Source organism: Crocodylus porosus, unplaced genomic scaffold (assembly GCF_001723895.1).
Source record: "Crocodylus porosus isolate Cpor-Errol unplaced genomic scaffold, CroPor_comp1, whole genome shotgun sequence".
Taxonomy (NCBI): Eukaryota; Metazoa; Chordata; order Crocodylia; family Crocodylidae; genus Crocodylus; species Crocodylus porosus.
Window position 1 is genome coordinate 62,884,537 of NW_017728943.1, and position 11,263 is coordinate 62,895,799.

General features: G+C 48.9%; 1 long non-coding RNA gene across 1 annotated transcript in view; it reads right to left on the bottom strand.

The window, feature by feature from the left end:
- The window catches only part of LOC109319721, a 51,524-nt gene extending 40,544 nt beyond the window's left edge, over positions 1–10,980 (bottom strand). Inside the window, exon 1 of the long non-coding RNA XR_002103605.1 lies at positions 10,913–10,980. This is a non-coding gene — a long non-coding RNA (uncharacterized LOC109319721). The remainder of the gene's footprint in view (positions 1–10,912) is intronic.
- Between the last annotated feature and the right edge of the window lie 283 nt (positions 10,981–11,263).

The following is an 11,263-nucleotide window of genomic DNA, read 5'->3' on the forward strand; positions in this document are numbered from 1 at the left end:
GTGCGGGGTTACAGACCCCGGCCCATCAGGGCGGTGTTTGGCCTAGCGAGGCAACCAGACCCAGAGAAGGGTCAAGGGGACAGGCACGGCTGCGAGTGCCTGTGCTCCTAGCGCGAGGCGCGCGGTGTCAGCCCCAGAGAGGGCAAGGCCCCAGAGCGGGGCAGAGCCAGGGCGCGAGGCGCACGGTGTCAGCCCCAGAGAGGCAAGGCCCCAGAGTGGGGCAGAGACACGGCGCGAGGCGCGCAGTGTCAGCCCAGAGTGGGCAAGGCCCCAGAGGGGCGAAGCACAGAGGGTGCAGTACAGGCCCCAAAAGGGGGTGAGGACCCAGAGCGAGACAGAATAACCGGCGATAGCAAGCCACCCAAGGGCGCCGAGACTAGGGGGGCGATAGCGCCGGCCCTAGGGCGGCGAGAGTGAGCCGGCCCAAGGGTGCCGAGACTAGGGCAGCGAGAGCGAGCCAGCCCAAGGGGGAGCCGGCGGTTAGCTGGACGCCGGCGAGAAGCCGGACTCAAGGGGTGCCGGCAGTAGACGGCGCTAGCGAGCCGGACCCAGGGGGCGCCAGTGATTAGCTGGAGGCCAGTAAGAGAGGCCCGAGGCGCCGGGAGGGGGCTGGAGATAGGAGACTGACCCAAGGGGGCACCAGGTGGGCGAGGAGCCCCGGGGCCCGAGAGAGAGAACGAGGGCACCCGACGGGCGAGGGACCATCCAAACGTCCCCAGAACAGCTGCGAGGCTTGGGGCGTGCTGAAGGGGAGGTTTGGGGGCACGCATAGCCCTTAAGGCAGGACGATCATAGATACCCCAGTCTGGAATAGGGACAAGAACACCAAGACCGTCCACTAGGGAAACTGGCAGCCTCCACAATATATATATGTCATCACAGTCGTGGCGGGCGAGATTCTGAGGGTGCTACGTACACCCTAACGTGACGGTAGGGGGCGCTAGGGAGTTCACGGCCGCCCCTAGCCCCCACTCCCTCACAGAGATCAAGTTTGTTTGTCATGGTTTGTTTTTGGCAAATGCATGATGGCTACTCATGATCAGTCTTTCATCCTCTGGATGCTTGCAAATGAGCATCCTTATGATATGCTTCAGTAACTTCCCAGGTATAGAGGTCAGGCTAACCAGTCTAATTCCATGGGTCCTCCTTGGGTCCTCCTTTCTGCCTTTTTTTGAAGAGTGGCACTATGTTGGCCCTTTTCCTCTGGCACCTTGTCTGTCCCTCAAAACTTTCTAAATATTATAGCCAAGGTCTCTTCAGCCAGTTCTTTCAGTACTCTTGGGGTGAAGTTCATCAGGCCTTGATGACTGGAATTCATTCAGACCCACCAAAAGCTGACTGTCCCCTTCATGATTTATGCATTTCATTTCACAACTTATAATGAAGCTCAATTCATACACATACCCACTTCGGTTAGTCTGTCAGGTGCAAATCTTTCCTGCTTTCTGTGTGATTTCAGACTAACGTTGCCCTCTTTCATTATCTCAACCCTCAGCTTTTCCCCTTATTTATCCAAATAATGATTAAGTGTCTTGTTGCAGCTTGATTTTCTTGACAACTGGAAACAAAGCAGCTGCTGAGCAGCTCCACTTTGCAGTATAACCTGCATTCTGCCCATGTGGCTGGCTTGCAAGGGAAGTACTCTGCAATGGGTGTACTCTACCCAGAGGTATTCACTTTTGAGGAATTCTCTCTTGCCCCACTTCTACTTCCCAGTGCATGGAGCCAACTTCAAACCACTTTTGCATGTAGCCCTTTAATTCTCACATGTAACTCACATGACATTTGAGTGCAGACTATTAAAATGAAGATGATTTATATTACAAGCAAGATGAATTAGAGGGAACTTGACTGAAGTATTTAATTAATACCCAGTATATATTGATAGGGGAACAACATACAGGCTGCAGTTAGGCAGCCTGTGGTGTTTACTGCAGCAGGAGATAACCAAATGGGGTGTGTGAAATGGGCCATATTCAATTTGGATTTGGCCCCAGTTGGGGACAGTGATTCAATTCATTGATTTGGAATGCTGTCCCCAATTCAATTAGGCCAAACCTAAATCTGAAGATTTGATGCTGATTTGGAGAATCAGCAATTTGGCCATAGATGCAGGTTTAGATGTTTTTTCTACATACCTCGAGGTACCAGGCAGGGTTCGTGAATGCTGCGATGGTGGGGTGGATGGAGTGTCCCACGGGAGTGTAGCCCCCCCCCCCCCACATGCTCAGTGGTGAACCCAGAAGTGGACTGGCAGTACTTCTGGTCCACTTCTGCGTCTGCTGGGGAGCACCCTGGGGGCCCCCCCTACTGCCTACCCACTTGGTGATTGGCCACAGGGGCACCCTGGGTGCCCCCCAGACCCAGGAGGCACCAGTCACCAGCACAGGAGGGCCCCCTGCTCCCTGGCGGACTTGGAAATGGACTGGAAGTGCTTCTGGTCCACTTCTGGGTCTGCTACTGAGCATGCTGGGGACGTCTCTCCGCCCCCCCTCCCCCGCACACCCCTGTGGGATGCTCCATCCACCCCACCATCACAGCATTCATGAACTGCCTGGTACTTTGAGGTGTGTAGAAAAAACATTTAAAACCGTGTTTATGGCCACATCTCCAAATCTGAATCAATTCGAAGGGTTCCAATTTGATTCGGAGAGTTTAGAGGGTCCTCTGAATCAATTTGGATTCAGAGATTTGGCCACCAAATTGGGCAGAATCTCCACCGAATCGAAGCAGGGACCAAAGCTTCACACAGCCCTATAACCAAATCAAAGGATGTGGCTACATTTTTAAATGGGCTGGCTAAGTTTGTCACTAGCTAGCAGTTAGGAAATCTTAAATAAGGTTACTGGGGTTCAGAGCTGGATCCAAACATTTCTGGAGGTTTGTGTGCAGCATTCAGCCTTTTGAACAAGAAATAGGTCTAACCCAGGGGTGCTCAACCTGCAGCCTATAGGTCAGATCCAGCCCAACAAACTATGTCACCAGGTCCCCACAGGTCTAAAAAATTGGCAGTGGGGTAACGGTGGCCACTCCCCTATTGCCAAATTTCTGGACCCAAGGGGAGCCCTGCAGACCCAACAGAACAGCTCTGTGAGCTAGATCAGCCCTGCAGGGTGGTGCAGGGCCTGATCTCAGCACACAGGGCCAGATGGGGGTGGTATTTAGCCTGATCCAGGAATGTAGGGCCCAATCCTGGCCTGTGGAGCTGAGTGGAGGCAGCATAGGGTCTGCCTGATCTTGGCATGTGGGACTCAATCCAGGAGTGAGGAGCCAGGCAGAGACAGTGCAGGGTGCAATCCTGTCACACAAAGCCTGAACCAGCCTATAGAATGGCCCTACCCACAGGAACAAAAAACTGAGCACCACTGTCTAACCCAACCAGGAGTCATGTTACAGCTGCCTGCTTTGGTGCTGTGCTGCAGGCTGGCTAATTAGCTCTGCTGAGAAGCAGATGTCATCATAAGACAATGCCTACCAGTGTTACTTGAGCTAGCTCTGTGCATGCCACATCCTAAAGAAGAAGGGCTACCACTGCATTAGTAGCATAGCATCCAAGCTAATTAGCTCGGTCTCTTGGTGAGGTTAATTAACTTGCCCACTGTGCTGCACTAAAGCAGCCATTCGACGAGTAGCACATACTAGTTAGAACCACAGGAAAGGTTAGAGGCATTGGCTCACCACCTCCGTTTTTCACTAGATCTGCACTTGGTCATATTGCCTGATTCTGGTCATAAGCTTTCTTCCATATTGGCAGGAAGCATTCCCCTCTCCATGCCCACAGCAGACCCTGTAACAGCTGCATCATGGCGTATGGTGGTAGATTGGTGTCACCTTGAGACACACTTGGGCAGAATCCTCTTTTGCTTTACACAGCTGCATAAATGCCATTTTGGGGCACTTACACATAGTTTGCACTGCTGTTCCATATTCAGGGTGGATGTGTGAGCATTCACATGGCTACCAAGCATGTACAGTAGGCTGTACCCTGGCCATGCAGACACATAGATCCATATGCACCCACCCTGATTGAACCAAAGTCACAATTGTAGCTGGTGACAGGTTGGTCTCCCCTGGGCAGCCAAAAGAAGGACATATGTAGACCCACGAAGAAAAGATTGAGCCAGAAGGTATGTGGCTCAGTGAGATACCTGCTGTTCTGGCAGAGAGGGGGCCCTGAGTTCTAGGTTGGACTTCTGCCTGTGTGAGACAAACTGCTCTCCAATCATTTTATCTAGAAAATACTTTATGCAAGGTGCAGTGGAAGACCAGGACATACAGGTCTTTGAGTCTATATCACTTCAATGTCTGCTGCTGATTCATCCTGTGTATACAGACATCACCTTTGTGCTACCATAATTTTTTTTTTATGGCAGAGCAAAGGCCAAGCAAACACATGTCCATGCCCCTTGTCATGCCACACATGCTCCAGATTTGTAGGCACAACATAGGTGGTATAATTTTGTGTCGCTGATTTGCAGCTAATATCTATTTATTTTAAAGCCAGAGAGTGCGAACAGTCCAGAGGTGCACATGTTCTTCAGACACCCTGGAAGCATCTGCCCAGGTTTCCTATTTGGGAGTCCCCATGCACATCTCCACACACTGGTGTAGTCCGTAGGCACGTGTTGAATTCACTCCGTGTGGTTCCAGGGCTGAGACTGACAATCAGCTGATTGGCAGTCTCTGCCTCTGGACCACACCAGAGTTTACAGAGCTACACCCCAGAGATCCCCCAGGGTGTGTCTTTGCAAGCATGTCACCCATTGTTCCAAAGGATTAATTGGTGGGACAGTGAGTGACATGTTTCACCCAGTGAAGTGGAGACACCTCCCAGCACAGCTGATCTGCTTTTATTTGGAAATGGTTATTTATACCGTGTGATGCTGAGCACAACCTGCCACAATTTGCTCATCCAGAAAATGACAATGACTGGCCTTATGTACTTCCCTGAGTTTTTGTGGAGGCTTAATGAATTAAGTGCTTGTTCATATGGGAATGACCTTAAACACCTTGGGATTCTTGGCTGAAAGGTACAAGAGAAGTGTAAAATATTTGATTATTTTAAATGTATAGAACTAAAGCTTTTCAATCTCACTGGGCAACCAGCAAGCTGCTAGAACTGACAGCTTCTGGTTACTTGTTACTGCTCATATATCCATGGAAAAGGATAACAGATTAAGAAAAACAAATGTAGACTTATTAAGATATTATTTTGTCCCATAATTGCAAAAACAATAACATCAAGATACTTAGATAGCATCTGAGGTGCTATAAATACATTACGTACATTAACGTATTATACTTCACATTTCTGCAAAGTAAATAAAGAATACAGAGGAGACATTTCAGCCATCATGCTGAAAATCAGCTGTCTTAGAGGAAGTCAGCAGCATAATATTGGAGTTCAGGGCAGGAAGTGAAGATAATCCTATCCAACTACAACTATAAGCGAAGGTTATTTGGAATTTGACCAACTCAGCATCCTTGTTCTTTGCAAATGTTTCATTGGTCTTGTTTTTGCTGATCTACTTTCTGGCTCTGAGAAACAGAAGTGGAAAGGAAATCTGAAACCAATGTGACCTATAGATATACAACAATTGTGACAATCAGGCCATACGCTTATGTGCCTGACACCAGAAAACCACCTTTCGGAAACATGACTACTTAAGCCTGAATCTTATTAACCCCCAGATTCAAAACTTTTCAGTTAATTTCTTTCTAAGTGAATTGGTTGCTTGTGAAACATGTGAATGAACAGTCTGAGAAAAGGAATACTTCAATTTATGCAAGGCATAGAGCAGCGTAAGCTTCCTTCATTCCTGATAACATTGTGCCTGAACGTTACACAGCAGGGGTGTCTAACCTTTTTGAATGTAGGGCTAGATCATGAACTTTTTATCACCCAGTGGGCCAGCAGGAGTGAGCGCTTGTGCAGCCTGTCCAGTCTGGCCGCAGCTTGGGGACGCAGGAGTCAAGGGGTGCCGCCTGACCCTGCCATGTCCTCCCTGCCACCTGGGCAGCCTTGAGCATGCTCCCACACCTGCGCACCTGGGCTCAGCAGCCAGGGGGACATCCAGGGACTCTACAGGGGGGTGCGGGATGTGCAGGGACACCCTCCTGCTCCCTCTCCCCTGGGGCAGCCCAAGCCCAACCGGCAGGGGTCCCTCCCACCCTGGGGCCCACAACTCAACACCTCCAGCGCCATGTCTGCGGGTGCAGGGGGATACGGGGAGGCGGGAGCAGCGCCAGCTTCCCGCCCCGACAGCCACAGCAGCAGCTTCTCCCGCAGGCCCGGCTGCAGCATCCCTCCAAGCTGGCATCCGCACTCCCTGCACCTGCCTGCCCACTGCACTGTGACCTGCTCCAGCCCACGCGGCCAGCAGGGACCGACGCAGGGCGGGGCCGGCATGCAAATGAGGAAGGGAGGGGCGGGGCTAGGAACAGAAACCCTGCAATGTGGGAGAGTGGAAGAACTGGCATGCAAGTGAGGAAAGGGGGGGGTGGGGCGAGGAAGGAACACTGTGAAATGAGGGGGGAGGTGAGGAGCCGCACCACGTCTGCAATGTCAAGCTAACGCGGTGCATGTGGGAACCTCGTCCCTTCCCCAGCCCTTCAGCAGCCATTAAGAAGTTGCTGAGGGGCTGGGGGACGGACAAGGGATGGGAACTAAAGTAAACAGTGTTTACTTTCGTTTCCTGTCGCAGCACCACGGGCCACAGGAAATGGCTTGGTGGGCCGCATGGCAGCCCGTGGGCCATATGTTGGACAAGCCTGTTATACAGTATGAACCAACTTTAGAGGTAAAAAGAGGGTTCCCTCTCCATGCACTTCACTCTTAGATGGAGAGAGCTGGCCACAATCAACCTTTTCACAAAGTCTGTAACAGTGCCAGCTTCAGTGGAAGATACCACTCCACATATATCTTGTCATATAATTGAAATATGGCTGCTCAGCAATAATAATGGACCTCTGGGCTCCAGATGTTTGATTCATGAGGTGATGTGCAGTAGCCAAGCACCCACAATTTACACAGCAGTAGATTCTGCTATTTGTTCTGGTAAAGCTGACTTACTATGTTACAACAAAAGCCTATGAGCATGGCAGGTGCACTGGCTGATCTCAGGGCTGCAAGTAAGGAAACAACCCCTCATCACCAGCACATCTCTTCTACCAGCTCCATCATCTGGCCTTTCTTCCAGCCATCTGTTTAAGCCACAAGTCCTGTGTCCCCCCCGCTCCACAAAACACTGAGTGGTGCCTCTTCTCTGTGCCTGTAACATCCCTGTTATTCCTGTTCCTATTCAGAGACTACCAGCAAACCACTGGTTTTATGACATGCACAAATGGGCAACAAAAGAGAAGCGTACCAGACTTACTTCTAAAGGCCCCCAAAACTAGGCTAGCACAATGTTCAATGCTCTGTCTAGCTACTATGGGTGGCTAGGCTAAGACCTATTAACAGACTTTATGCAGGTGCTATGTACCAGGGATGCAACACTCACTTCCTAGAATAAGAATCTAAGGGCGCTTGTACATGTGATGCCATTACCATGTATACGTGATGAAAATGGCACTTTGTGTGGCTTAATGGCATGATGCTGTATGCATGCAGGAATCTGGGGAGTTTTAAATGAGTTTGCATCATTGCAAACTAAACTACACCCTGATGTAGTTTAGTTTGGAATAATGAGTTGTAGCTATTAATCAGCTTGTGCCTTGGCTGCAGGAAAGGTGAGCAAGCTCTGGGGGAAAAAAAAGGATTAGGCCCCTCGCCATTCCTGCCTTCAGAGGGCATCTGCTGCTCCCCACCTGGCTGGGGTACACTGTGCCTCAAAACAGGGGACCAGGCAGCTCCCAGGGTTGGTTGCTTGCCTGTCTCCACATGCCTCAGTGCAGGGGCTCAGTCTCAATCCATCCTGAGCCTAGGGCTGCCAACCCTTCAGAGCTTCCCTGGAGTCTCCAGGATTTATATACATATACCCAAGAGACTGCTGAGAGTCACCCAGGAGATAAATAATAGGGCATTCATTAAAATGAATATTAAATGTTGAATCCAATTTATACAGTAGTCCAGTGGGTTTTTAAAATGTAATAGTAATGTGAATTTTCCTTCCTCATGTAAAGTCTACGCACCATAATCTGTAACTGATATACACAAGCACACAGGCATGTTCTTGTTGTGTTTTGCGGGCACATTGGTGTTCCAGAAACCTCCAGGAACAGATTCAAACACAGTTGGGAACCTGAGCCCCAGCCAACCACTCCCCAGCTGGCTAGTGCACAGTGTGACTCGAGACAGGGAGCAGCCTGCCAGCTATCCCCACACTGGGGCACCCTATGCCCAAGCCAGCCACCCCTGCAGCACATGGAGCGGCGGGACAATGTGTCCCGCTCAAAGCAACCAAGCAGGAGCATGCACTGCAGCACAAAGTAGCAACCCAAATTAGTGCTGCTACTATTTGTGCTGCTGCAAACACAGGCCCCTGCTTGTGTGGACACAGCCTGAATGGCAAACAACTAAATGGGAAAATGGACAGGGATTTGAAAGGAATGTTCTAGACATTTCTTATATTGTTTTAGGAGATGGAGACTTTGGAGGTGCCTAAGTAACTTCAAAGCATAAAACCCATTGATTTTTAATTCCCGAAGCCCAGCTATTCAGACCAGCACTTGTAAACAAAAGTCTCTGAATAGTCTCTCTGGGTTCAGTGGGACCAGTCCCATCTGGAAAATTATGCAGGTAGGATTGCACTAGCAGAATTAGGGCCTTAGTAAGTAGTTATTTAGGGTCAAATTCTGACTAATTGACTCCCAGGCTAGGGACAGAAGTTACACATAAACCAGATTATGTGATCAGAAACCAGTTTAAATCTGCAACAGAAGCCTAGTGCATATACATTTCTTTCAAAATGGCCCAAACCAGTTTAAGATAAACCTGGTTGGATGTAGTATCAGACTTAACTGATTTAGGTCAAACCAATTTACAGAACTTCTGTCCCAGATCCCCTCCTGGTTCAAGTTGACTCACAGTCCGCTGGCATCCCAGGATGCTTTGCAGCCCTGGGCTGTGCTGTGCTATCTGCTCCAGCAGAGCAGTGTCTGCCCCACTCCTCTGCTCCCTAGCTATAGCAATATCACTGTTCTGGGTGGGAGAGAAGTGGGTGGTGGGGGAAGAAATCCTAGCACAGGACTCCAGCCAGGATCTGCCTGGTGATGGGGGCGGGGAGAAGGGAAGCTCTCAGAGGCTTCTCCTCCCCCACTTCCTGCCTGAGTGGAGAGGGGGGTGTAGCAGGTCCCAGCCCAGCCGGCCTGGTCATGCCTCCCCCTCTCTGCTCAAGCAGAAAGTGGGGAGAAAAGCCTCTGAGGGCTTACCCACCACCTGCGCTGGGCAGACACTGGCTGGGGTCAGTGTGGACCAGGCTGGGTGGTTTAAAACCTGCCCCCCATCATACTCAGGTGGATGGACCACACCCTCTACCTGCTCAAGCAGAGGAATGGGGGAAGCCTCTAAAGGCTTCCCTCCCACCCTCCCTGCCCTGGCCAGGCAGACCCCAGCTGGGATCGGTGCAGGCCAGGGTGGGGGTTTAACCCCCTCATCATATTCAGTGAGCCCCTCACTGCTCTTGAGCAGGGTGGGAGGGAAAGGCCTCTGAGAGCTTCCCTCCCAGCTTCCCTCCCTTCCCTTTGGCAGTGGCCAGCAGGCTGGGAGACATGCTTTAGAGCCCCCTGGCTTCTAGCCTGAGCCAGTGCAAGCATGTGGCTACATTCCCCGAATCAAAAGTGAATGTCTGTTCATTTGCTTGTCAGTTCAATCTAAACAGTTTTGATTAACCTGCAAAGATTGAATCGATTCAGCCTCAGGTTTTTTCACTGTCTGTACTTAGCCCCAGTAAGCAAGCAATTACTCACAGTTCTTTCAGCTAGAGTAAGGGAGTTCACAATCTGACACGTAGTGGCCATCTACTAACTTGTAACAAATCACTGTAGTTTTGTTTAGATGTTTGTCTCTGAGTAATATTTATCTTCACAGTACAGAAAAAAGTTCTCATAATACATTTCACCTGCTGGACATTCAGCCTGGTGAAAGATACAATGAAAACAGTGTTATATTGGTTATCACCAACACTGTATGTGTGTGACCGATTGCTACTGGAAAATCTCAAACTCTAGATAAAAATCATTGGGCTTTTTTTTTTTTTATACATTTCAAATGAGCCATGTTGTAAAGGAAATCTGCAATAATGAGATAATATGAATGAAAAATAAATAATTCTCATGTTTTCAGCAAACAAATCAGTATGAAGGCATCTGCTGAAACAGGCATTTAAGTCATGTTATTTGAAGGTTGGTATTTTTCTTGCTTCTGCTTTGTGGTTTATTTGGCAATATTACGACCATTATTGTAATATATTCATTTTAGATACACTCTGTTTAGGTACCCAGAGTACATGACTACTATTGAATTACAGATTTCTCACTGTAATATACAACAAAAATCATTGGTAATAAATATTTTGGAGGCCAATATCAAAAGAGAGGTAGATAAAAGCAGTTTACCACTTCAGCTTATGAGAAGTAGCAGAGGTATTGGAAAAAGCAATTCAACAGCACTGAAGCCAACAGAACTCTACCTGAAGAAGTATAAGTCAATGACTATGAATCCACTGCAGGATTGTGATTAAAATGTTCATGGCAGCCCTTAATAAAACCGGTGATTCAGACAACCTGGTTAGCCAACATATGCTATACATAGCCTATATCAACCTGTGCTTTAAGGAAGAGTTTTCAAAAGATGAATCAGATATCAATAAACAATATCAAGCATGTATACATGTGGTGTAAAGAGAATAGATAGATAAGAGCCATGCTGTATATACGATACAGCAAGCCAGCAAAAGTAATAATTACTTACTTGAGATTTTGTTTAATAGAGCATTTCTCTTCCCCTGCCAGCAGTGAGGCTTGAGACAAGTTTGTCCTCACCTATCAAGGATGCAAAAACAGCTGTCAGAAATGGTTAACAAGGAAGCAAACAGCATACCTCCTGCTCAGACTAGATGCAGGGCTTTGTATAAATACTGAGTTTCTGAAGAGTGCAGAACTAGCAGCTCTGAAAACAAGAATCCTGTACTCAGCCTTAGAAGAGGTGGCAGCTTTCCAGTGAGAGACATATACTCAGGATTGTTCATTCTTTGGATACCCTTGTTCAGCCCTTGGCTACCCTCCTAAAGCAGTCTAGGGGGACACCTGATAGGGTAATGAT